This window comes from Hyperoodon ampullatus, assembly GCF_949752795.1.
Source record: "Hyperoodon ampullatus genome assembly, chromosome: 9".
Classification (NCBI taxonomy): domain Eukaryota; kingdom Metazoa; phylum Chordata; class Mammalia; order Artiodactyla; family Ziphiidae; genus Hyperoodon; species Hyperoodon ampullatus.
Genome location: NC_136922.1, coordinates 6,837,128 through 6,863,700, shown reverse-complemented (window position 1 = coordinate 6,863,700; position 26,573 = coordinate 6,837,128). Strand labels below are relative to the sequence as shown.

The following is a 26,573-nucleotide window of genomic DNA, read 5'->3' as shown; positions in this document are numbered from 1 at the left end:
TTTTCTAATGAAGAGAATAAATGAAAAATAAAATAGTTGAATTATGTTGAAAAAACATATTCTCTGTAAGTGCTACCTAGAACATGAACAACTAAAAATTTATAAATATTCTTAAAAGAGTAGTTTTCTTGGACCAAGTGGGGAGGGGGATAATTTACCAAGCTATTATGATGATACGAAGATATGAAAATATGGAAGCATGTAAGCATGATGGGAATAATAAGAGCATGTGGTCACTAGTTTTTAACCAATTAAAGTTAACAGACAGATGTGGTTACTCACCTTGGACAGGGTCTATGTATTTTATATTTGTGAAGATTTAGTCATTCATTTAACAAAATTTGTCGGATATCCCTAGCACTGAGAATAAGTAAACAAGACATTAGTGGTCTTTATGCTTAAAGAGTTCAGAGTTTAGAACTGCCATAAAGCTACTGTACAGCCAGTTTAATAATATCATTTTGAGCAAGTTACTGCTTACATTTAGGTGATTCATTTCCACAACGCTGTGGTAACCTCTGTTCATTAGTAAGGGAACATTTCTTAGGGGAAAAAAAAAATCTTATTTTTAAAATAGGAGAAGCTGTCGTAAAATCCTGAGTGGAAGTCTTCTATCACCTTCCCTTGGGTTCACTTCCATGGGGGTACTCTGATACTGTCAAAAGGGCAGGAAACCTGACTTACTGAGCACCTTTCATAAGACACTTTCTTCAGCTATAAATTGAAAGAGGTAGAAGGAATCTGAGACATTGGCAAGTCTCTCACTCTGTGATTCACTAATAATACGGTGGACCATTTTTATTTAAATTATATATTATCAGATAAGTTAGGGTAGAACTTTTTTTATTCTTTAGTGTTCCAAATTATATTAAATTTCTATTCAGAAGTTCACTCCTGAGTCACTGTCTGGTGAGTCACAGTATTTGCTCCAAATTCTTGGCTTGGTGGAGGAGATTCAAGAAATGAGCAACTTGTTGCTGATTTCCTGGAAACGTCTTTGGTTCTATTATTTCATGATTTTCTTTTCAAATTGCTAGTGAACAGAAATTTGGGACTTGTGAATGGTCTCTTCATATAGCTTTCCATTAGGCTGTCTGATTTGCATGTTCTACTTTCCACACATAATCTTTTTCCTTGGACTGTATCTTTATAATATCAACTAAATAAGATTGGAAACAAGTAATCAAACTCAACAAGAACTCTAAATTAAATAGACAAGAGTCGACTTTCTCTTACCAATGATGTTTTCCCAACTCAAAGTTGAAGCAGATAAGCAGGGTAAATGTCCAACAACTAACTTTTCAATAGTTATTTGTATTTCAGACCTTTAATCTGATCCTTTCATAAACAGCTTTCACATTAGCATAGCTGACATTCTTATCTAAAATCCAGAAAGCCCCTGGGAGAGTGAAGGTTAAGGGAAGTAATTTTAAGGAAACCACATCTTTCTCTTGAAAGTAATCAAATCTCTAAAGGCTTTTATACAAGTAACTTAAAAGATCACCTATTTGAGGATTGTGTTTGTTTGTTTGTTTTAATCCCCAAACCTAAAGGTGAGATTAACTTAATTTGTTTATTTGTTTTTATTTACTAGTTTACCTTAGTATTCTAAGTGTCCCAAATGCCTTCAGCTTTCAAGGCTTTCTGCTTTCTGGACATACAGATGTACAGAGAAATAGAATATTAAATATATTTGCACCTAAAAGTAATTGGTTCTTGATTAGCACTTTGCAAATACGCAGCTGGCAGCCCCCCTGCCCCCACGAAAAGGGAAAGATAAATGTAAACTGTGTCGTGCTCTATATTTCTATGTGTCTTCTAATTAGATGTAATTAGTCAAAAGGCAAAAAAAAAAAATTCAGACTTGTCTCTTAACTGAATGAATTTTTAGTACATTTATTAATGAATGCATTGAAGCAAAAGCGGATAGCTGGAACTTATTTTAAAGCTTCCAGTTAGTTATATTTAAAGTGAACTTCAAAATGCTAATAGAGTCATTATTCAACACCTTACTTAGTAGATTCTTTAACTCTTTACTTTGCGTTTTTAAAAAAGGTCATAGACAATATAAGCCAAAGGAGATAGGATAAAAGAAGTTAACACCCCATGTTTATGCTGAATAACATACCTGGCCCAGAGAAACAAGGAAAGATCTGTTTGAAGTTGTCTTTTTTTTTGAGGGGGGGGGCACTGCGTTGGGTCTTCGTTGCTGTGCGCGGGCTTTGTCTAGTTGCAGGGAGCAGGGGCTACTCTTCGTTCCGGTGCGCGGGCTTCTCATTGCGGTGGCTTCTCTTGTTGCAGAGCACGGGCTCCAGGCACACAGGCTCAGTATTTGTGGCACACGGGCATAGTTGCTCCGTGGCATGTGGGATCTTCCCGGACCAGGGCTCAAACCCGTGTCCCCTGCATTGGCAGGCGGATTCTTAACCACTGCGCCACCCAGGAAGACCTGTTTGAAGTTCTTTAAGCAGATCAACAGGGCTCATATTTTAGGAGGGTTATGTTTACACTTGTGGTCCTTTACCTTTCTTGAGATACAGAGCTTCCTGAGATTTACAAGGACTATTGTTCCCCCTACTTAAGAAAATAGGACATATGTATATACACATAAAATGCTGACAGACCTCATGCAACTCAGATTATCTGATTTTGAAAAAAAGATGAAATCAAAATCAGATGCACATAATGCTTTCTGATGCACATGCGTAGTTTTTACATCTAAAGAGGATGTGAATTCCAATGGCTCTCTAAACCGTGTTATTTTCTGAATGAGTTATTTACTGTTTTAGTATTGATAAAGAAACTTAACATTTAAAAATAACTTTAAAGGTTATAAACTGGACTATTTTGGAAAGCAAATTGGAAGTAAAGATCACTGACTTTTGAATGAGCAAATTTACTTCCAGAAATAATCTGAAATGCAGATTCGTGTACAAGAATTATAACAATATTACATTATAATACAAGCTAGCATGTATCTAATACTTTGTAAAAAAAAAAAAAAAAAAAAAAAGCTCAGGCTTTTCTATGGGTTTTAAGTCACTTAGTCCTAACAGCAATTGCCATTCGATACTATTTATTCGTCATTTTAAGAATGAAAAAGAAAAATACCTGAGGGTTAAAAGTATTAATAACTAACCCCACATTTCAAGTAGTAAATGGCATAGTTGAGACATGATCCAGGTCTGCCTGCACTTATGCTTTTACTAGTGCACTTTTCAGGTTATGGATTATGTTAATGGAAAATCAGAGGCAGCCTAAATGTCCAATAATAAAGGAAAGTTTAAGCACCACATAATTATAAGATGGAATATAAGAAAGATAAGCATTGAATTTAATCAAATATGGAAATGCTTAGAAAAGAAATTAAGTGTATGAAAGGAACATAAAAAATACTCATATTGGAAAAATATATGTGCTATATGAAAATAATTTTGTATGCCACTTAACAGAATTTGTCAAGTATTAACAAAAATTTCTTTTGGATTTTGTCTCTTTATCATTTCTACTACATTGTTGTCTATAAAAAGCATGTATTCCTCTTATAGTAATACAAATGAACCTTTTAGCTATTTTTGTACTTGCTACTGATTTCAAAATTCATCACCTGTTACCAGGGCTGCTTAAAACTGAAAATGAGAGAATTTAGTACAATCTTTCTGATAAGAAAGCAAAACATGCCCCCTAATGGTCACCATGTTCCATAAATTCTTTGTTGCCTTTTTCCTGTGAGGGATTCTAGTTTAGTTTCACCTGCTATTTAATGGTGGTGGGAAAGAAGTGGACATCAGAATACCAGGATGAATGTCAATGGTGAATTAGGATTTGAGTTGTTTGGAACACTTTACTTGTACCCCACTTTGGAGAAATTTTTAAATCAGATCAATCAATTTAAAAATGGATATTTAGCAATTTAAAAAACTTGTACTCGTTTCTCTCTTTGTCTGCTAACACTTTAAACATATCTTTATTTTTAGGATTTTCTAGAGTGAAACATAGCTGTATTTTTACACAGGCTAACTCCACTGCCATTTAAGTACTTTATTTCTGAAACCAATTTATTCAACGTTTAGGTATGTTTTTATATGTCAAAAAACAGACACACACACACACACACACACACACACAATGGAATATTACTCAGCCATAAAAAGTAATGAAATCTTGTCATTTGCAACAACATGGATGGACCTAGAATGCATTATGCTAAGTGAAATAAGCCAGACAGAGAAAGATAAATACTGTATGATTTCACTTAAAAGTGGAATTCAAAAAACAAAACAAATGAACAAATAAAACAGAAACAGAGTTATAGATACAAAGAGTAAACAGGAGGTTGCCAGAAAGAAGAGGGGGTCAGGGGGAAGAAAGAAAGAGGTGAGGAGATTACGAGGTATAAACTTCCAGTTGAAATATAAATGAGTCTGGGATATGCAATGTACAATGTGGGGAATATAGTCAATAACTATATAATATCTTTGTATGGTAACATAACTAGACTTAATTTTGAAATGTATAGAAATATTGAACTACTGTGTTATGTAACAGGAACTAACATAATATTGTATGTCAATTATACCTCAAAATGGGAAGAAAAAAACAATTTACGTCAAGAAAAGGATTAAACGATCCATAAAACAGTGTAATATATATTTATATATTTAAGGAGTTACACATTTACAGAAGAGAATTTGAAAGAATATACATCTAGTTGTTAATTGTTTTTTGTTTCTGTGGAATAAAATCAGGTAGGGGGAGGGATTTTCTTGACATATCTTTCGATGTTCAAGGAGCATATGTTAATTTTGTAATGAACTAGCATATGCATGTGAAATAAATGGAATAAAGAGAGAAACTGACAATTTCAAAGGGAAAACTTTGCATTCTTTTTTAACATACGTCTTAAAACAAATTTGGGAGTAGGTCAAGATGGAACAAGAAGATAGAAAAAATTGCCATGGCTCAGGCAAACAATTGCATTCAAATATTGCATTATTGTATCTATAAATGGATATTTCTATCTATGTGTATGTGTATCACAGTTATTAATTCCTATCCAGTGTGCTTCCCAGTTGTTCCTGGAATCCATCACTGTCTTTCCATCATTGCTACTATTGCCCTAGCTGAGTCAAGGAAAGACAAACTGTCTTTAGGACAGATCAAGTACACAGGCAAAATTTGTTCAAACCAGATATTGTACTTAAAATTTGAAATAAGTTAACAAATCATAAAATTACGGGATTTATTTTTTTGCCTTCCCCTATAAGATTAAAAGATCTCAAATATTTAATCCACATTTCCACATAGCAGTTAGCTTCTGGAACTGAGTAGATGATATCTCCCTTAGATAGTTTGTGCTCTCAGTTTTCCATAGTCCTGACCAGCCCTGTTTCACTAATTTAAGTTACCTGCTTGACCTTTGATATTGACTGTCATAAACAGGTCTCTTCAAAGTATTACTGTAGCCTTAAAATGGGTCTGGAGTTGCTCCAAGCTGCCAATCCTATTCTGTTTACCAAAGATAATCATGTCACTCTTGGATTAAGATGAGGCACTTGCAAATCTGCCACCATTCCTTCTCCATCACTTATTTTTCTTGTACGTCCCTTGCTTTGTCCAGAATTCCTGTTTTTCTCACTGTTTTCTTCTATGCTCCAAATGCACATCTCATATCATTCAATGACGTAAATATTTGAGTACATACCACATGCCAGGCTCTGTGCTAGATGTTGTGGATATAACAAGTTCATAGCCTAGCAGGGGGACATGAAGTAAGTTATTAATTACAATTAAATTGCTGTAGTTGATGATAATAATAGAGCTCTTAGGAAAATGAGCTAATTTCACATAAGTCAAAGAAGGCTTAATGAGGATGAGATGAAATTATTCAAGAATTAATTGTTGGAGATAGGTTGGAATATAAACTGATAATATGATAGTCATAATATATGGATTGACTTTGTCTTGAGTGATACCTACAAGGTAACTATTAGGTTGTAGCTTAAAAAGGAACATTTAAAGGTAAAACAATCATTACCTGTATTTTCAATGCGTATCATTTAAAAAATTTACAGCATAGTACATTAACATCATAAAAGCATAAATGTTGAAATATAATTACTAACAATCTCTATTACTACATCATTATTTTTTTAAATATTGGATAAATATAACCTATCCATTAATTTTGGAAATTCCAGAATCCAGTAATAAGTGCATAATATATTTATAAACATAGAAGTCTCAGGGAATAAGAAAAATAAGTGTGTCTACAATCCTCAATTACTTTAGGTTCAGCAATAAAAGTGATGAGAGAAGGAAGAGTAGTAAGTACTAGTACATTCTAGAGCTCCATCTGCTGCTTCTTCTTATTATTGCATGTTGCTTTTTATAAATTCTATAAATTTAATAAGATTTCAGTCTTTGAAGGAAAACGTCACAATCTTAGTAAATGCACCCTCGTAAGTTTAATAGCATTGTAGTGTTGTGTAATTAAATGAATATTCTCAGAAATATATATAAGCTTAAATCTAGATATTTTTCAAAGATTTTTTTAATCCGAAAAAAAGGTAAATCAAGAAAGTTGGCACTCTGTTTATCAGAGAATCCTCAAATATAAAATATATTTTAAAAGATATATCAAGATTACATATTTATTATATAAGTTTTACAGATACAGGCACACTCTTCTTTCCTAAGTCATTATATATTTTGCTTGTTTTTCGTTACATTTTAAGTCATGCTTTCCAAATAAAAGAATAGCTCAAAGAAAGAGTGCAGAGGGATTCTAGTATTAAATGCTCTAAACCTTTTTAGAGAACCAACAATAACCTCAGAGGCAAAAATAGGAGAAAATATGCCATGAAAAAAAAGAATTCCTTAAGCAAGTTATGGACAGGTGTTTATACATAATATGATTTCAGCAAGAAATTCAGAACAGCTGAAGCATGGTGTTGGTGTTAGAAAGTAGGGAGAAAACAAGTAGAAAAGAAGTGACAATGTATATCTGAAGAATCCTATGTATCTAACCAAGGAGTTAGTTCACTTTTATATGAAAAAAAGTACCATCAAAGTTTTCAAGGGGGAAAATTGATTATATGTATGTGTAATATTATTGGGAATGATATTTCTGGAGGCAGAAGAATTAATAGACTTTCACTCTCAGTGTGGTTGTGAGGAAAAATGAAATAATGCATCTTATATACAGTTTATTACATACATGCGAAGCATTATGTCTTCCATGATGGCAGGTGACATGCTGTGGCTGAAGAAGCAAGTTCATTGGAGCTAAGCAGACCTGAATTTGAATCCTAGGTATAACTTGGGTATGTTCCCTGACTTTTCTGAGTCTTGAGTAACTGTTTCTCAGATCTCCTCACATACCTAAACTCCCCATTGATCTTGTCCACAGAAGATTTAACTCTCCACCATCTCCCTACACCTCCTCCTCTGGTTTAGGGCTTCTAGACCTCCCTGTTGTCACCAACCCCTGTGTCAGGATGGGCTCTGAATTTCCAGTTGAAGGCTAGCTCATTCCTCAGAAATGACCTGCTATACATTTTCTCCCTTCACCTGTGCCACTCATTCCTTCTCTCTTTTGTACTCTCCCTTCATTCTTATACTATCTCTTATATATTTTGTATCTTACCTAAATATTTCCAAGCTTATGGCAAGATCAGCACAGCATGTTTCCAAAAATATGTATATCTGATTTTTATCATAGCTGACCCAATCATTATCTAATAAGAATTTCAACAGCCATATAAAAATTTGAGCTATCAATATTTATTTTTCTCTTTTCCAGTGAGCCTGTTTACCTGAAAGCGGGACTCCCTACAAACACTTTACTTTGAAAGTAAACTTTTCTTATTGTACAGTTTTGATCCAAAACTTTCCTTTAAATTCTGCGTATTGATGAGTCTTTTCCAAAGTGGTGTATAGACATGTTTAAGTCCCTCCTATCTTAGTTTTTAGAAATACATAGATAATCCAAAATCAAACCTAGAATAATTCTTATATGAACCCATTCATGCCTCAAATGCCGGTCATATATTTTTTTTCTCCCATTTTGAACCCATCTCTTTAAAGCAGCTATCTGCTCTCAATTTTTTCACTTCTTTACTTTTTACTTCCACTTCCACTTCTGCTTCTGTGATCAGACTGTACATGAACTTCTTTGGTATATCACCAACCATTTCCTTATCCTAATCCAGTAGATGGTGTTCGGTCTTTGTCACTCTGGATCTCTGTATCTTTTGGAGTGGCTGATCCTTCACTCCTTCGAACTCTCAGATTTTTCGATTAGCCTTTCTCATTTCTGTTAATCATCTTACATTTCAAATCTAGATTTATATCTTGCTTCTTTACTCACTTTGCAGTTTTAGGCAAGTAAGCTACTTGATCTTTCTAAAATTCAGAGTTTTTTTGTATGAAAAATGAAGATAATGATACTTATTTCTCATAGCTAGTGAGAACATTAAGTGGCAATGTACATGAAGTATCTAGTGGCATCTAAAAAAGACTCTTCTCATTATTTGTTTTTCTTCTGCTCACATCTGATTTAGAGAATAATTCAGTAAAGTATTCCAAACCAAATGTGAATTAGAAAACTAGACTAAGCTTAATTTGAATTTCTTACAAATTCCAACCTAGGATAAGAAATGCAACTGATTATTTTTATCTTAGAATATTTATTTGGTTATTATTATTGCCCGAATAGCTTTGAACTGTTTTGAGGACATCTTTATTTAATCAATTATGACATTTTAAGAATTTTGGAATTGGAATAATGTACAAAAGAAACTAAATATGACTAAGATCTCAAGCATTCGTTTTTTAAAAAATGATCTTACTACAAATGCTTTGTAAGAGAAATCTGCATGTTTCACTTCTATTGGAATCTGTCTGTTGGAGTCCTTTCTTTTGTCAAAATGAGGATGCTCAACTGTGCACACTAGTGAAGTTGTAAAATGTAAGCCATTTTTCATTAGCTTCATCGCTTTGAACAAACTTTCTTACATGATCTTACCTTAAACAATCTTCTGCTCTAAAACAGAAAGAAGGCTGTTAATACTGATGATATGACTTGTTAACACAGCGCAGCCACATCTGGCCATCATATGTTCTTTCCTTTTTCTACCCTTACCTGTCGAGACCACATGCCTGTCTTGTCTCTATCTTTATATTTTTCTATAAAAGACAATCTCTTTCTATGGCTGTAGCTGTCCTATTAGACACCTTCAATAAAACATTACATAAAGAAAAGGAAGAAAATTAAAATTTAAGTCTGATTAAAATGCTCTGACATTTTCAAACTATCATTTTATTACATTCTAATAAAATTATGCAGTAGTTTAATGATATTGAAGGACTGTTCAACTGAACATATTATTTTGTATTGAATTAATCTCAGCCAGGGGTGTTCAACTCTGCCTTTTTTTTGCTGTCCTCTCCTTTCTGATTCTCTTCCCTCTGAATTCTAGCCACGTTGACCTTCCCAAATTCTCAACTCTGTCTCATCCCTTTAACTCAGGCAGATCACCAGGCTTTGTTTGGGTTCCACCTCTTGGCACTGTGGACTGAAATTCCAGACAGTGAACTGTGACAATCGATTGAAGAGCTGACCTTGTTTGTTTCCCTTCCCTCAGGCATCACTGTTCTGTGCTGCCTGTTGCCCAGGCAACAATTGCATCATATATTTTGTCTTGTTCTTTTAGTTTTTTTTTTAAGTCAGGTGGGTAAAACCAGGCCTGGCTACTACATCTTGAACAGAAGTGAGTTGAGAATTGACATATTTTAACTATAGTAATTAGCCTAACACAACTGTGGATTCCAATACAGAACAAACTGTAAATATTATAAGCCCTGATTATGTCGAAATGACATAATTAAGAAAAGAAGGAAGGGGAAATAGAAGTATTATAAGAAGGCTGGTTCCCTTATGTTTTATTGCAAGGGGTAAATACCAATTATATAATATGTCAAATAATAGAGGTTATAAAGTTAACCACCAAACAATCAACACAATTAACTAAAACGGGAAGGTACAGCTGAGGGGAAAGAGAAGGGAAAGTAGAATGTATTAATTTCATCATTGCTTATAGTGGGGAGTTAATCAATAATGTATAATAAATAGAAATTTAAGTACATTTTACCTTATAGCTGTAAATATAACTACTAAAATAAATATACAAACCATTCAGTTATCAAAATATACACATAAGGATTATACGAAAAACGAGGGGGAGTAAAATGAAAAAGGATTATGTAAAATATGACCAACGCTAAATATGTTTACCATATCAGTAAATGTTGATTGGCTAAAATCATAAATTGAAGGAAAAAATAGTCTCTCACTGAATTATAAAGCAAAAAGCTATGCAGTTGAAGGAAAGTTCAGAAAGGTCTTGGGGTAGCCATGAGCCAAGTTGCTGGTCCCTTTTCTATGAGGGGTGGGTCTCTCAGGATCCCTGCTGCCTTCAGTCCTTGGCTGGGAGCACTCCTTGCGAAGTGTGCCCTGGGCACACACATACTCACTGACAGATTCCAGAGTTACAGACACTGAGCCCTCGGTCAATTATGCTCCCACAGATGGAGGTCTGTGAGGCCCATTCTCGTGGGCACTATAAAGAAGCATTTTTTTACAGATTGAAATACAAGCAAAAACAACATACCAAAATACTATTCAAGATTATGCAACTGACTCAAATTAACTTCCTGAAACCATAGATCATTTCATGAGGATGTGATGGATCCTCCTCAGAAGCTCAGTAGTGATTTGTAATTCCCTTGTGGCATGTTTTACACTTATTTTAATGCTTGTAATGTGTGTAAATTAATAAACTTACTTGATATTTGTCATTGGTTTATTAAATTATCACAGATAAATAGCCAAAATAGTCAGACGTACAAAATGGCAGGCTTTGATTTTATTCGGGGGGTGGGGGGGTCAACATTAATGATTATTCCCACTTTTTTTGTCATATTCCTTGATCCTTCACCAATGTTACATGAAGAAAAATAGAAGTTAAACGAATTCAAAAAAAAGAAAAGTTTAAAAAATGGAAAAGTATTAGAAATTGAATACAACAAAAATAATGCTTGTAAAAAATTTTAGAAAATTGTATACATTATTGTCTTTCAAACCAGCAAAATATACTTCCACATACAATGGAACACTGAACCATTTTTTTTCCTGTAAGGGAGACAAATGCAAATTACATTCCAAATATGTGGATAGATAAATGTTTCTGTAACAGTGTTTCTACTAAGATATTACAGAATGGGCTAGCAATACATTACAGATTCTGGGAATGAAATGCACTATGATTTTTTCTGTTTTATTTCTATAGCAGATACTTTAACCAAAATAAGTTTTTAAAAAAAAACACAGAAATTCAAAACAAAGGATAAAGTCAAATGAGACTTTTCATATATCCCAGCAACATTAGAAATCAAATTTCAACACCGTCCACCTGGCTTCTAATAAAGCTTAAGTTTAGCTCCCAAACTCTCGATTGCTTGACACAGTCTCCCATGAATGAATACTCAAGAGAGTCCTTCATGGGGCTGATAAATCATCACTGTCTTTGGAAGAAGTAAACCTCTTCTTACACATGCTCCCTGTATGTGTAATGGCACCTCTCTCCTCACATTCAGTCTTTCATAGTGTTTGCTACCTTATCCACTGTGGCACTAACATTAACAATTCCCCTATACTTGAACTCTGTAGTCATCAAATGATGCTTCAGATGATGGCTACAGTATCTAGTCTAAGATCAGGTCACTTTTGTCTCTGCTTTGAATTCAATGTAATTAACTATCCTTTTCATTTGTTTTTCTCATCTTACTATACTGGCCAATATCATCCATAAATAATGAACGTTCACAGGCAGGTATCAAAGTACTAAATAAATGGATATGGCTGTTCAGAGCCTTCAAGTCTTTAGCACTACCAAACTTAGAGATCCGCTGCAGGATTGCTTGCCAATTTATGCCTTTAGTGTTGCATTATAGCTTCCTGGATAAGCAACCTCCTGATTAATTTCTGTTTTCTCATCTTAGGGCTTAGTAGTAGGAGTTGTTTATGGTGCCACATCTGCAACTTCGATAAACCTGGTCACACCCAGACTTTGATTTTTAATTAAGCTGCTTCTCACTGTTCAGAAAGCACTTGGGTGGGTAGAAACAATGATTTATGTACTATTTTTTGAGATGGTTAATGATTCTCCAGAGGCTTTGTGTAAATCAGCTAAGTATACATAAATCAATAGAAAATTGGTCTTGCTTTTACATAGGTGACAGAGTAATTTGTAAATAAAATGATCTCATTTGTACCATTGTAATCATATACCACGTGCATGCATAATTTTTTCAAAATTAAATAATCCATTTCAAAATTTTATAAATGTTGAAACATACCTCAGAAGTATTTTTTTAAAAAGAACTTTTATTTTGTATGGTTTTATATTTATAAAAAAGTTATAAAGATAGATCAGGAATTCCAGATACACTCTACTCAATTTTCCCTGTTTTTGACATCTTATATTGTATGGTGTATTTGTCACAACTAATAAACTGACACTGATATATTATTATTAATGCAAACCCATACTTCATTCAGATTTTCTTCGTTTCTACCTAATATTCCCAAAGGCTAGAGTGAATTCTTCCATTCACTGATGTGGAGAGGCAACCCCTATCTCCTCTTGAGTGTGATCTAGCAAAACAATATAGAATCCAGGAGGAAACGGGAAATCATGGGTTTAGTGATAATTTAGATGACAATGGTTACACAAGGAGAGGCAGATTCATAGCACAGGGTGCCACCTGCCTGCAGCAAATAAATTCCTGGTGGGGAGTTTTGTCTTGCTCAAGCTGAGTACCTAAAACTTGGTGGTTTTGAGTCTCCCGGCCTGACTTGCATCCCCATTTTAGGATAGTTAATATCAGACTCCATGATTAATAAAGAAAGGGCCTCACAAGCCTTCCTAATCAAATTGAAATGGTAAAGCCAGCCTGGCCTTGGTGTCATCTTAGTTTTACAAGAAGTGGTAGCAGCTCCTTTTTTAGGCCATAGTCTTGGATGACATCATATGTGGCAATTAAACACTGGAACTACTCAGTGATTCTGCCCGTGTGACTTAATCAAACCAATTTAATATGATCCAAGTAACGTTTAACAACAAATCCTGATCTGGAATAACCTGAACCCCTTCAGGTAGTGTTTGTACATGGGGAAGATTAGCAATGGAATGACAATTCCTTTTAGTGCCATCTATTGCCTGCTGTAATTATTAACAATAACAGTAGAGAACAATAAAGTCCTTCTGGTGAGGCTTTATATGGTGAGACTTCCCTTATAGTATATTCTGTATCTCTTCTTCTAAGGCTTCACAGTATGAACCTTATTGTTTCTAGGCTTAACTCTTTTTTTTTTTTTTCAGTGTCTGTAAATACAGTTTTATTGGAATACAGTCCTGTTCATTTCCGTATGTATTGTCACAGCAGCAGAGTTCTGAAGTTTCCAGAGAGAAGGCTTAAGTAGTATAAGGCATTTTTCCATCGCTTTTTCCCCAACACCTGTATAACTTGCTCTATTCAATGGCACATTAGCAAATATGATCAAGAAGAGGCATGAAAATTGTTTGTACATTTCTGGAATGCTGCAACTGAAACTTGACCAAACCCCAGCTTACTGGCTGGGTGTTGGGAGACACAGGACGAAATTATTTCCATTGCATCAGCCAAGAGTGGGGAGAGAAACCAATGACCACCACCACCATCCGGGGAGCAAGACCACCCAGAGTCTACTGACTACCCTCTAGGGAGTGAGACCACAGCGAGCCAGCCATAGCAGGGTTGGGGGGTGATGCAGGGGAGGACCATTGAGAGCTGGCTCCCAGCTGAAGAGTGAGAGAGCCGGTGTTTATGCTGTCGCGCTTTAATGCCATCGCGTGCCTGGGCACTGTCGCATGTTTGTGACGTCACAAGTTGCATGCTCTAGCCCTCGCATCCATGAGGCACTCCCACCTCATGGTCGCCGCGCTGACCGGCCCTCGCACTGGGCCTGGAGAGTCCAGGACCCTGATAGGCTTAACTCTTGATGTATAAACCCAAGTCTTAACAGGTAAAATACTTTTATCTTTTAAAAAAAAGTCTTTCACTTAATCTTATGTTTTCAGAAATTGAATTCAAAGGTCATAGTTGAATAATTACTTCTTTGTTTTACCATGGTATTCACCCTCCTGGGAAAGTTAAGTAAGCCTTTTGGGCAGTAAAGTAAATCACGTTGATGGAAAACTGCAGAGTAATATGATTCATGGGGATTTTTTTTAAGGCATGGGTTTTCTCTCTTCAGGTAGTATTGTTGCTTAGGAACGGTGGCTCAAAGAGCATGTCCTGTGAAGGATATATTTGCTGTGAAAGAGAAGGTTCCCTCAGAGTTTTTTTGTTTTTTGTTTTTTTTGCGGTACGCGGGCCTCTCACTGTTGTGGCCTCTCCCGCCGCGGAACACAGGCTCCGGACGCGCAGGCTCAGCGGCCATGGCTCAAGGGCCCAGCCGCTCCGTGGCATGTGGGATCTTCCCGGACCGGGGCACGAACCCGTGTCCCCTGCATCGGCAGGCGGACTCTCAACCACTGCGCCACCAGGGAAGCCCTCCCTCAGAGTTTTTAATCAACCATATGTTGATAAGGGGAGAAAAGAGTAGGGAGCTGGGGGCTACAGGGACAGGATAACACTAAAGCCTAAGTCCCCAGAATTCTTAGGATGCTGAGCTTTGAGCCAGAAGTGGAAATGTGAACTTAGTATACAATCTGTGCAGCATACAAAAATTAAATTCAGTACAAAAAATGACTTTGAGAAAACTGGTTTACAATATGATGAAAAAATTGTTTCCTTACCTCGTACCTTAAAATTAATTCCTGGATTGTTTAAAATCTAAACAAGAGAAATACACTATAACGTAAAATGAATAAAATAAAAGTGTTTCTTAGACATAAAATGAAAAATTTAGTGGATTTGACTACATCAAAACAAAATTTTCTTTTAAAGATAAATTTTACAGATGTGCAAAGGACTGTGAAAAGATATATTTATATATACTTCATTGAAGAGGAAATACAAATTGCCAATAAGTATGGTCAACTTACATTCTTTAGAGATATCCAACTTCATTAGTAATAAGAGAAATAAAAGTAAAAGAATAATGAAAGATTACTTAATACCCATTTTAGAGGCAAAGAATACAATTCTGGGTAAGCCAATGTTTCTGAGGGTGTGAAATGGAAGTAGAAACTTGGAAAGCTATTCTAGAGTGTAATCTTGAACTATGAAGTGAAATTAAAGTTGTCTATATCTCAAGCTCCTTTAATATGTCTCCTGAAATATATATCACCTAGAGACACTCTTGCACAGATGCATTAAAGGATAGATATAAAGACATTTTTGTCAGTTCTTTATGTGGTACTATCAAGGAATGTAGCTGTCTGTCACTAAGCAAATAGGTAAATACAATTAGCAACTGCATAAGAAAGAATATTATATAGGTACAATATCAAAAGATCAGTGTGGATATATGTATATGTAAAGTAGTAGTCATGTTTCTTAAGAGAATAATTGAGTTTAAAATAGCAACAGAATGAGATTCATAGCATAATTTCATTTAGGGAACTTAAAATATACATACAAAATATCATTGTGTATTTTTCAATTTAAATACCTATATTAAACACATTGCAGTTGGCCACTATTACAGGAAGCTGAATGAGAGAAGGCATGGGTGATAGGGAAAAATTCAGTGATATGAAATAAGAAAAAGACCTGGTATAGACCAATGACTATAATTTTTCATGAAGCAAAGGGTGTAAACTCACTTCTTCGCTCTAGCAAGACCCAAATATGGGTGGGGGTAGATGCCAATCAAAAACCTCCCCCAAAGCCCTAAATTTCCAAGGAGCATACTAATAGAGGCTTTCAGTGTCTTAATTCAAATGATTGACTAATCTGTGGACTTTGAAATAATAATATAAGTTGAAGGAGGAAGTTTTTAATGTTCCCAAGCATATACCTCTCTTAAAGCTGACAAACGCAATGACCATAAAGTGGCAAGTTCTATTTACACTGAGCTCTAGGGTTTTTTGAAGATGCCTTAAAGACTAAGAAGATGAAACTTTGGTACCCTCTTTAAACAAGATAATTTCTTATATATTTGTCTTCTTAATATTTATTCTGACACAAGAACCCATCGTAAAAAAAATCATCACAATTTTATTTCATTTAAAACAACCTTGAAACATAATTCAATATGTTCCTTCTTTGAATTATTTATAACGGTTTTGTTGTATATGAAAGCTGCCTTTATGAAACCTTCATATTTTATTTGGTAAGGAAAATAATCGTAAATATAAGCAGTTATTTTTTGAGTGGTGCTGAAAACAGAATACAATTTAGTATCATTTATTCTTTCACATAACCTAAATTTAAATGAGGAAGATTATATTCTAATGTCATAATAATAGTTTTGTTTATTTTTTCATTTCATATAAAAATATGAACCATCTAATCCAATTAGAAACACAGTTAAAATAATCAGGTTCATGGGTCTTTTTTGAAATTTATTTGTCTATGTAAAACATCAACTAAGCATATGAAAACATGTTCAACATCGTTTGTCATTAGGGAATTGCAAATTAAAATAACAATGAGATAACGCTGCACACCTATTAGAATGGTGTGACAACCATTCTGACAACACCAAAACACTGACAACAGCAAATGATGGCAAGGATGTGGAGCACTGGGAACTCTCATTCATTGCTGGTGTGAATGCAAGACAGTTCAGCAAAGTTTTACAAAACTAAGCATGTGAATGTTAGCACGTGAATCAGCAATCATGCTCTTTGGTTTTCATCCAAAGAACTTGAAAACTTATATTCACACAAAAGCCTGCGCACAGATGTTTTCAGTAGCTTCATTCATGATTGCAAAAACTTGGAAGCAACCAATAAGTCATGATTTTTAATGAAGATAAACTTTAAAAATATAATCTTATGTTTACTGAAATCTTAGGACATTTATTTTTTAGCTATGATTTTTAAATATCCAAATCATAAGATAGGGTATTTTCTTCCATTTCTTATGTTCTACATTTTCAAATTATATTAGCTTTAATATAATACTAATTCATATCATACAAATCGAGATGTGTTTTTGTTGTTGTTGTTTTGTTATTGTTGTTGTTAACGCTTTTGCACAAGCTCGTTTGAGTTTAGGGTAAAATTCTGTTCTAGTTTTCCCAAAATGCTTTGTTCTCTGACAATGTCATTTACATCTGATTATAGTTAGCAGTCATTGTTTGAATATCTGCTACTTTCAAATCACTTCTTCTGATTGTAGTTCCATTTGACATATGCAGGGTAGGAAAAACAACAGAATTCCGTTTCCAATTCCAATGTAAAGTGACTATCACAAAATAAGCATACCTATCTTTATCAAATAAAATGTAATTCACCATTTGTTTAGTACCGAAATGTCTGTGGAGATCTTAAAATTTATTTAGAAATAACTTTCCCTCCAGGTTTATTTTGGAGATATAACGTTGTCTTCTACCTTTACTATTTCTCTGCAGAGGTGATTTTCTTGTTATAGAGCTAGTCATTTTCTTAGGTCACCTGGTCACAAGGGAAAAACTAGAATCATCATGTTCCCTGGTATTAGTTCCTTGTTTCAGAGCACAGGACCAAGTTTCCAAAGGCTTCTATTCTGTCACATAATTTTCCTGTGTCAAATGTGAGGCATGAAGAGTGGGGATGATCCATGCTTTAATTCAGAGGTTGATATATGTTAGACAAGACAGCTAGACAGGTTGTAAAGAGAGGCATGGCAAGAAATTCCATGAAAATTAAACTTGAAAGCTTTTAAATTTTGTATTTTTTTTAAAAAAATCTATAAATAGGGTGGAAACTGAACTAGTCTAGATTTTTTTCTAACCTAACATTTTCACAGTTTATTACTGTATCACCCTAAAAGCATATTGTTATTAGTGTGTCATAGGAGGAAACGGCTTCTGGTTTGATAATCTTGTAGTTCAACTTCTTGGGTGAAAATTCAGGCTTAAATAGATTACATATGATTTGATGACATTATAATCAACTTCTTATAACATTTTATCCATCAAACAATGCTTTGTAAGAGCTTTAGGGGAAAAATTCTGTTTTGTTTTTCTTACAGAGTGACATATATAAAGATTCACAAAGATAAACTGAGAAATGTAGAACACTGAGAAATGGAGACTGTGTGATCAAGAATTTATAAGTGAAACTTATTTTAGTGCCACTAGATGGCATATGTTAGCTGTGAATCTCACTTGAATTGATCAAAGATTAGGAGATTCTTGTTTCCCCAGGATGTCCAATACACTTTCCCAACTGTTTTCTCTTTCATCCTTACTAATTCTGTGACATTGTTTTAAATTAACAAACTTTTACATAATTTTTCAAAAATGCTAGAATCTGGTGCAATTATTTAATAATTAATATCACATGATTATTTCTATATCAAGTTAAAATAGAGGTTTTATATAGATATTTTTAATATATGAATTATGTAGGTAAAAAAGGGTGTTTGCTCTTGATCCTTCCTTGGAAAAAATCCTCAAACATTTTCAATATGAAGCTTTAGACAAGTAGGCTAATTTGGATGAAGTCTTGAAAAATAAATCATAAATCTGAAACAAAGGGAAGGCTTTTCTTTTTCTTTTTTGAAATCATCATATTAAAAGATTGTCATTTGGGTAATAATTAGCAGGAAGTCTTTCTGATGATTTTTTTACTTTGAATGAAGTCATTGTCTGTATTTAGGAAATAGCCATAAAAACACAAAATCCTAGAGGGGCTTTCTTAATAATCAGTATTAACATATGCAAGCATCAATTGAGATAATTCTCACCTATCCTGAGAGAAGAAAAAAGAAGACAAAAAGAAGGATATATTACACCCAGAGCTTGGTGCTATATTGAAGGATAGATGGGCACCGTTTGAGGCTTTCATTTGTCATCTTCAGCAACCAGAGGTCAGATAAAGTCAGGCTCACTCCCAGGGTATATATATCAAGGTAGTGGAGCTCCAGTGAAAATTTAATTCTCAACCCATGCAGGTCTGGTCCACTAAGGTCAGGACCTTGATTGGGAAAAAAAGTAAAACTTGGACTCAAGACATGTGGGATGATACACTTGATGAACTCGAAACAAGGTCTCCTTTGAACCTCTGGGCCTATAGAAGTGGCCTGTTTCTCCCTGTCGAAGATGAGCATTCCCCATTGACTTGAAGACAAGACAACATCTTGCAATTTAACTTGCAGGTCATTTAGGATTAGTCCCCACTGCCTCACCTGGCTACCAGACCAATTATTAGGGTCAAGTCAAAATATACTCAACTGGGGAAATGCTGATTCTGCCAGGGAAGGAAAATGGCTATCTACTAGAGAAGCTGCAGAACTTAGTATCTTAGTACATTCTGAATGCTATAACAAAATGCCATGTGAATTTTGAGGAGACACAAACATTCAGACTATAGCGCCTAGCTAGCATGTGCTAGCAGAAGCTGCAAGAGTGTATATGACACTAAATCCTGAGAGTGCAGAGGCTGATGGATCTAGAGCTCTAGAACATAAAATTATTAAGGGATAATTTATTGATGTGACAGTGGTGATTAATACCCTGGCAAGGACCACAGGAAACAGTGTTAACATGCTCCTGGAAGCTTAGAAAAATAAAGAGCCACACTAAATGAAGTAAAAATTGCAGAATTTTCTTGCTTCAGGAAGGGACCAAGTGGCATTCTAGAGGAGATATACTGTATAAGGGCAGAAAATCCACCTCCCAGCTATAATCCACAGGAGACCCCAGAGAGCTCTGCATTTATTAAATCAATAATGTGTCTGTTGGTGAGATGGCGTCCCACTGAGAACCTCAATGGTGCCTGTTTTTTGTAGGCTGGGCTGATAGTAGGAGTTTTTGTTACAGAATTGAGCACCTTTATTGCAATGGGGGTAGGGTAATAGGATACCAAAGTGAGAAAACCTGTGCACTTAAGAGTCTGAAATAAGAAACATTGTAATGAGCACCATGGTCAGAGTAGCAGCTGGAAATACCTGGCCCACAGAGAGTTACAGAGATGGTTACTAGGACACGTTACTCCATGTGCAAGATAGATGGACAGCCAATTTGGGTATTTTGCAATTTGTACAACTGAAAGAATTCAAGGACCCATGATCTGGAGATTTAGGACAGCCATCTCAATAAAAAGTTATGAGTCCATGCCCAGTACTCAGAGCTGAGGTATTTTGAAGATCCAGAACCCATTAACTGAAGAAGCGGCTGCATCCTCGTGAGGAAGAAAACAAAACGTTAATACTACAGAATGTATATGTGGCAATAATTCCCCTAGTAGCTCTTTCTCCAAAGAAAACATAGGTCATTTTCTTCTCTACGTGATCAGTGTAAAAAGGGGAACCAGACATTTTGACAACTTCTGAGTACAGAATTCAAGTTAAAATTAATTCTTAGGGTCTGAAACATCACCATGGCCCCAGATTTAGGGCTTACAGAGGCCAGCTAAAATAAAGGAAGTCCCCAGCCCAAGTTCCCCTCACTTTTGGTCTGCTCAGCTCACTCCCACTTTGTGAGCATTTCCATGGTGCCCAGATCTACTTTCACAATGGATATACTTGGTGGCTGGAAAAACTATAACATTAGTTCCTTGGCCTGCAAAGGCCAAATGTTAGTCTCTGAAACTGTCCTTTCCCTGGCAAAGATAGTAATTAAAAGACAATAGCATAATCTCGGAGAGATAGGACATGACAGGGATTAGTGCTGCCCTTAAAAATATATGAAGGAGGGCTTCCCTGGTGGCGCAGTGGTTGGGAGTCCGCCTGCCGATGCAGGGGACACGGGTTCGTGCCCCGGTCTGGGAGGATCCCACATGCCGCGGAGCGGCTGGGCCCGTGAGCCATGGCCGCTGAGCCTGCGCGTCCGGAGCCTGTGCTCCGCAATGGGAGAGGCCACGACAGTGAGAGGCCCGCGTACCGCAAAAAAAAAAAAAAAAAAAAAAAATATATATATATATATATATATATGAAGGATGGTGGTGGTCCCCATATAAGCCCCACTTAATTCACAAGTCTTTCCTTTATAAAAATTACATGGCTTCTTGTGGATTAGAGGAAACTCTCTAACTCAGACAAGAAGTAGCCTCAGTTTTAGCTGCTGAGCTGGATCTACTTTACTAGAGCAGATCAATATAGTCTCAGTTAAATGATATAAGGACATTTATTTGGCGAATACATTATTTTTATCCATATGAGAAATGAGTTTACATTCATGGAATAGACAATAATATATATTTATTGTCTTGTTCAGGTTTAGGTTAGTCTCTCACTTCTGTCATAATATCCTCCAAAGGGTCCAAGATTGTCTGGACATAAGATCACACCATTCTCTTATATCTATGCCATCATATTAATTATACAGATGAGCAAATAGTGGGAAGAAAGTTGGAGGCCTTGGTAAGATACATGCACATCAGAAGATGGGAAATGAATCTTACAAAGAATCAGGGGCAAGCTACCATAGTAATTTTTTTTAGACTTCTCATGGTTTGGGGTAGCTGAGACATTCCCCTAAAGTAAAGGGAAATTGTTTCAGTTTGTACTTCCCACACCAATCTATTTACTAGGTGACAGTAAGAGCTAACAAATATGAGTGGGGCTCAGAGCAAGAAAGGGCTCTGCAGCAGGTCTTGGCTGTAGTGTAAACAGTCCTGCCTCCTGGGTTATGTGACCTAGCAGGAATTTATAATACAAAAGGAATCTGTGGTGAGAAAAGCATAATGTAGAATTTGTGGAAAACCCCCAAAAAAGAATGACAATGTAAACCTATAGCATTTAATGGCAAGTCCATACCATCTGTGGGAGAAAACCCCACACCATTCAGAAAAACTGCTCCTGGTGTGCTAGAAATAATCTCAACTATCTGGTGGTCATGGAATACTAAGTGACCATGGGGCTACAGCTGCCCATCATGAGCTAAGTTCTATCAGACCAATCAAGTCAAAAGCTGAGTGGAACCAACAACAATTCAGGGTAAAACTTAAGAACATCTATGATCAGGCATGCACAGAGCCAGAGGGCACAAGTTAGCTGCATGATCTGGCGGCCCAGACCTCCATGTCTTTCACTACAGTTGCACTGACACTGCTCCCTCAACTTACATCTAAAGCAGCATGGGTTGGAGGAGCAAAAAGACTGAGTTTGCTTCACTGGTGAGCTAGCTCAGTATATGGATGTAAGCAGAAAAGGGACTTCTGCTGCTGCAGTTAGTCTGAAAGCTGCAACTGTTATTTCATAACTCCCTTCCTTACTACCTATTTTAGATCCCTTTCACTCTAGGCTGGAACCTCTGTTGAGTCTTCTTTTGAAGTATATCACAGTTCTACTTCTTCTCTCACTGCTTTAGGTGTTGTTCCCCAAAGCACTCCTGCAGTAAACCTCCTGCACACAAATTTCTACTTGAGAACTGTTTTTCAGGGAACCTGACCTAAGAACTCTCTGACTTAGGAAAAACCTAAGCAAGTGTAAACTTGTTTTTTTTTTTTTTCTTTCAGTATTGCTACTCTCATAAAATAACCCTAGTTTTGTGGTAGAACTCTAAAGCTTTTGAAGTATGTTAGGATACTGGGACTAAGTAAACACATCGGTTATTCTCAAAACTTATCAGACAAGTTCATCATCAGAAATGTATGAAATTGCTTGCCACTTAGATATTTGATTTTGTCCTTTGAAAAAGAGAATCAAATCCACTTTCTGAGTAGTCTAATAAATAATTCAGTCTTATTTCATGATATATTCTTTAATTTATAAATTATTTCATATGAATGATATCTATTTTTAAATGCCTTAATTTAATGTTCATTATTGAAATACAGTCACAATCTGAACACAATTGGAATCCTCAGTTTATTTTCTATTGGTGATTAGTCTATTATTATAAAGTTTTTAGCTAAAATAATCACATATCTATAGCATATAAACTTTAGAAAAATTGCAGCAGTGAATATCAGATCTATGAAAATATGACAGTTATGTTGAAAAATAGATAATGTGTTACTGTTAAAGCTGTATTTTCAGAAGACCTTTTCAGATATAGCAGGTGACATGACGATATGGTGACCTTTATGCTGGTGAAAGTCAAATGCCTTCCACTGGAATCACTTTCTTTTTTAATTGTTCAACATCTTGACTTCACCTGTCTGTCTGTTGAATAGATATTGCATTCCTGCCACTGAAAAGAAGGAAAAAAAATACTTTGTTAAAATATTTATAAAAAGTTGAGTGACTGCTAAAAATTGGAAATGTAAATTTGACCAATAAAAGGTAATAGATATGTAAATATTTTATAAAGCTAATATTTTGAGGATATAACTTTTGTAATTAATCATTGTTCCAGCAGCTGTGTATAGTTGACACCTGGTTCACCAATAATTAACTATATCTCAAGCTCTTTATAACTTATGAATAAGGAGAAGAGGTAGGGGTTTGGATTAATATATATACTGAAAACTGCTTCTCACCCCACTCGACTAATGAATTTCCCTGACTCTCTTCTAATAAACCTGACAGAGTCACTCTATATTCTTGAATGCTTAGCTTATCTTTTTGAGGAATTCTTCTCTCAACTGCCAGTAACATCTGTTGACTCCATCTCCCAAGACTCTGAAGAAATTTCTCAATGAAAGAAGTGAAATCTTTAAGATGGTGCAAACACATAGTAGGTGTACACATATGCACACCCAAACAATATTGTGAATCCTCTAAAGTATTCTAATCCCCATTCACTCATTCATTGAATATCATCTTGGAGAGATTGGGATTGTAGGCTCTGGAACTGACCACTGGGATTTTAATCCTGTTTCCACCATTTACCATGCATATAACATTATACAAGTTACTTGACCTTATTCTGCCTCATTTCTTTATATGTAGAATGGGACTAGTAAATAAAGCACCTCCCTCCTAGGTTGGAATTAAACATTAAATGAGTTTAGGAATATCCTGGTACATAAATCAGTAATCTAGAATTTTTTTTCAATTGATGGTAGAAGGGAAGTTCTCTCCTCTTGTGTACGTATTGTCATATGTAGCTACTCACCTGCAAGACTTGAAAGGTTTAGCTCAAATATACCCTTAATGAAGAAATGAATTAAGCAACAGAATGGGCAGGGAGGGTAATAAAGAAATAATGAGACTAAGATTGAGAAAGCAGTGAATTTAACATTTAATATGGGAGATGCTGTCCAAGAATTGTGGCATTCATTGAATGAACATTGTATGGGGTTTGGGGTGGCTCAGTTTCTTTGTAGAATGTACCCTGGCATTTAACATTGGGAATCACTCTTTTCCCTTCCTCTTGAAATGGTCATAAAATGATACATTTTAATAGCAAACTTGGTATACTTAACATACTCTTTCACGTTCATTATTTTTTTTCCTACATAAAAGTCACAACTGTTCACAAAGACATGGAACAGTGAAAGAGAGGCCATGGTGAACAAATCCACAGATGAATGAATTGTTGTCTAACTAAAGAAAGCACTGTGTGGTGAATTGGGCCCCACTGGATGAGAGCAATCACTCTACCATACTGGCTAGGAAAAAACTATGCAGAAACTGTACTAAAACATTCACAGTACTAAACCATACACACACACACACACACACACACACACACACACACACTTACAAACATATGTGAAATAACCATTGGTCTTTAATAAGAGAACATTATTTCAGGTCTAATTACAGCGAAGGAAAGTATCATGATGGAAACAAGAATATTGTAACAATTGTTCCAGATTACACAGGGGGATATTTGGAGAGCTCTGAAAAGGAAATCTTTGGGAGGAAAAAAGTTGTGTTGGGGTTGGATTCTATATAACAGGCACAGCTAGAAATAAAATTAATTTGAGCAATTAGTAAAGCATGTTATATTTTTGGTCAGTAAGAAAATAAAAGTCAAGTAGAATCCCTGGAAACCCCAAAAGCTATTTCATTAAGTCATGTTTCAAGTATGAAGCACGCCTTAATTACAGAAATGGATAGAAAGTAGGAAAAAGAATTATTTGACTTTGATGATAAAAATGGCCTCCTTCATGTAACAAAAGGTCTGTAGAGCAATGGCCTCCAAGACTGGGGGCACACATGACAGGGAGTGCACAAGACAATCCAATGACTGCAGAAAGTATATTGGGAGTTTCTTTTCTTATTTTAAAAATTATGTTTTTCTATGCTTTTGTTGCACATAATAGTACAGTACTTCACACACAGACATCCATGTATAACATATAAAAAACAAAAACATTTATTGAGGTTGTTGCTCAAAATTTATTTTCTTATAGGATTGCATAATGAAAAAGGTTTGGAGAATAATAATGTATCAAATAAAATGACACCGTTGTATATTATTTGGCTTTTCACTGAGGGTACTGATATAGTAACAATATAGCATGGCTTATAACTTATTAAGTTTTAGAATTGAGTTATTAGAATCAAATTATGGTTACCACTGGAGACTGATTGGTGGAGGGGGTGCCATGGGACTAGGTAGAAGATGGTTTCTTTTCATTATAAGTTCTTAGGTACTATATTAATTTTATCATGGTCATATATTACTTAGGAACTTCAAAGAAAACCGTGTTGTTTACTTTCTTAAACTGAGTTTAAAGTTAGCTTTTGTGCTCTTATGAGGACATAATGTGTTATATTAGTTATTATATAATTAATGTGGTACATTCATCAAGAAATTAGGCAATAATTCTGATTGGTATTTCCCAACTATTCCATTCATTACAATAATTCAAGATAATTGTTAGAAATATACACTTACGGGCTTCCCTGGTGGCGCAGTGGTTGAGAGTCCGCCTGCCGATGCAGGGGACACGGGTTCGTGACCCGGTCCAGGAAGATCCCACATGTCGCGGAGCGGCTGGGCCCGTGAGCCATGGCCGCTGAGCCTGCACGTCCGGAGCTTGTGCTCCGCGGTGGGAGAGGCCACAACAGTGAGAGGCCCGCGTACCGCAAAAACCAACAACAAAAAAGAGAAATATACACTTCCAAGTCCCCTCTCCTGAAGATATTTATTTAGGCCAGGTGGGGCCCAGAATTCTACTTGTTGATAAGCATCGTAGATAATTCTTACAATTAGGAAAACTTGGAAAAATTGCTGCTGAGTACACTTAATGAATTTTTAATGGACACATGAAATTGTTATTTTGACAGATTTTCTGTGGCATACATGATGCCTATCTAGATTTGTTTGATAGCATATAAAATTTAAAATTAATATGATACTTTTAATTAGGCATGTCATATTCAAAGTATGCAATGACTGATATATAAGTAGTAGATATGCTTCATTGTTTCATTTTTTGTTTTACTTATAGTTTATTCCAAACTCAGCCAATGTAATACTTCTCTCCACCTACACATAAACTTTTTGATGTCTCTCTTCAAATATAGTT

General features: G+C 35.4%; 1 pseudogene across 1 annotated transcript in view; it reads right to left on the bottom strand.

Annotated features, from left to right (window-relative positions):
* Positions 1-13,985: 13,985 nt before the first annotated feature.
* Positions 13,986-26,573, bottom strand: part of LOC307057946 (cadherin-related family member 3-like) — a 178,530-nt pseudogene continuing 165,942 nt past the window's right edge. Inside the window, exon 21 of the transcript in view lies at positions 13,986-14,100. The product of the transcript in view is annotated as a cadherin-related family member 3-like (transcript). The remainder of the gene's footprint in view (positions 14,101-26,573) is intronic.